The 2,226-nt window shown below is 47.7% G+C and overlaps 1 protein-coding gene across 1 annotated transcript in view; it reads left to right on the top strand.

Annotated features, from left to right (window-relative positions):
- The window catches only part of LOC107990247 (NACHT, LRR and PYD domains-containing protein 14), a gene marked incomplete at its 5' end in the record, with an annotated part of 8,217 nt that overhangs the window by 3,757 nt on the left and 2,234 nt on the right, over positions 1–2,226 (top strand). The gene's annotated exons all lie outside the window — the stretch shown is intronic.

The following is a 2,226-nucleotide window of genomic DNA, read 5'->3' on the forward strand; positions in this document are numbered from 1 at the left end:
TATCGCTTAACCTCCCGCACAGCAAGGTGACATTCCATGTCCCCATAGCCAGAGTGGTTGTCCAGGGATTGGGCCGTCGGGGTCTCCGCCCACAATCACCACCCAAATCACAAGGCACCGGCCCCTTGTGGGCCTTCCTGCGGGTGGTGGGCCCACTGAAAAGCGGGCTCACGTCGCTTGTTTGGGCTGAGCCCTGTGAGCAAGGACCCGGCCACCAGGCACTCGCCTGCAAGCCCCAACCCCGGGCCTGGCTCTAGGGTGGGGCCCCGGTGACGTCAAACCTGGCGACATGAACCTCTTTGATTTTATTGTTTTCTTCATCGGGGGGGTTGAACCACTATTTGTCTAATCCGTCGCCTAGGACCTGTTTGCCTTGGGAGGACCTACCAGGGTCATTGAGCCCCGACAACGTTGTTCCTAGGTTCATTCGGATACTCGAAGATTTGGTGAAGAGTAGTAGTTGTTGTGTATTTGTAGATTTAGAAAAGGCATATGACAAAGTGCCAAGGGAGGAATTGTGGTTTTGTATGAGGAAGTCAGGAGTGGCAGAGAAGTACAACAGTAGTGAGGTGTGCTGTTGGGAGGACAGAAGATTTCAAGGTGGAGGTGGGACTACATCAAGGATCAGCCCTGAGCCCCTTCTTGTTTGCTTTGGTGATGGACAGATTGACAGATGAGGTCAGACAGGAGTCCCCATGGACTATGTTGTTTGCAGATGACATTGTGATCTGTAGTGAGAGTAGGCAGCAGCTGGAAGAGAACCTAGAGAGGTGGAGGTTTGCACTAGAAAGAAGAGGAATGAAGGTCAGTCGCAGCAAGACAGAGTACATGTGTGTAAACGAAAGGGAGAACAGTGAAATAGTGAGGCTACAAGGAGCAGAGGTGGTGAAGGTGCAGGAGTTTAGGTACTTCTAAATCAATGATTCGCTGTGGCAATGTCACGTGTGGGCAACGCAGGACGCAGGCAGGACCCAAATGCAGTACTGGTGAGACTCTTTCTGGTGCAGGTAGTTTTATTTACAGAGTCCAAATTAACAAAACACGAAGAAATAACAGGCATGAAATTCTCTTTGGAACACGAGGAAACACGGAAACACGGAACACGAGGAAACACAGAGTAGGAAACTCACAAACACGAAGATCTAACACAATGATCCAAAAACACACAATCACAATGATCCAACCCCGACAGAGTGAGGGAGAGGGGTATATATACACAGGGAACACCAGGTGACACAAGTGAAGCTAATTAACAACAGGCGAGTGTGATCCCACAGATTACCCCACAAAGAACACAGGAAAACACTGAAACAGTCAGACATGACAGGCAACCCCTGAAAAAAGGAACAAAGCCAAAAGAAAAAGAAGAAAGAAGAAGTTTTCTTAATTATTATTATTTTACTTTGTCCATATGTTTGTTTATGTCTGTGTTTTTGATGTTTAGATGTGGGGTTAATTTAATTAATAAATAGTATAAAAAGTCGATCTAGATACGAGTGGATCGACAGACGGGTGCTGTTGTGGAACAGATTAAACTGGTATCTAGATGTCCCACTATAGTTCCATCAAGGGACACTGGACTTCAGGTTTTTCTAAAGATGTTCCTCCTCTCATCCAATAGGCTTCTTCAGTGACCCAGTGACTCTAACAACCCTCTCACCCACACTTCAACCCTTGTGACCACCGCATTCCTNGTGTGTTCAACCCCCTTGTTCTCTCCAACGACCCTCTCCTTCAGGTGTTCAGCCTCTCAGAGGTTAAACACCAGAATTTTCCCAGCAGTCAGTTAGAACTGAAGAAGCCTCTTGGACAAAACATGGATTAAATACCAGCTGCTAAAGGAAATCAACTTTCTTTGACGGTGCTTTTCCCTCTGCTCCCTCCCTGCCCTTACCTTCCCTGCTACTGCTCTGTGTCTTGTCTTGTAACGTCTCTGTCAAACTATCTCGGAGCCTCTCTCTGCATTTTCCTCGAAAATCAAAATGATGGATCTGGTCAACTGGTCTTTCAACGCAATAGATCAAATTTTCTCAACCATGAGAATGGGTAAAGGAGAACCCGCCTGCCCTGACGGAACCTTCCCGGCCGGGTACACATTGGATTCCTGGGACAGATGGAAGATCGTGTGCCTGTCCGCGCTTTCCGTGGAGGATGTGGAAGATTTGTACCTATTTGGATTTATGATGGCAGGTTTTCTGCTGATTGGCCTGGGCACCTTCCTGTTCC

Source organism: Cynoglossus semilaevis, chromosome Z (assembly GCF_000523025.1).
Source record: "Cynoglossus semilaevis isolate Cse_v1.0 chromosome Z, Cse_v1.0, whole genome shotgun sequence".
In the NCBI taxonomy this organism is placed as follows: Eukaryota; Metazoa; Chordata; class Actinopteri; order Pleuronectiformes; family Cynoglossidae; genus Cynoglossus; species Cynoglossus semilaevis.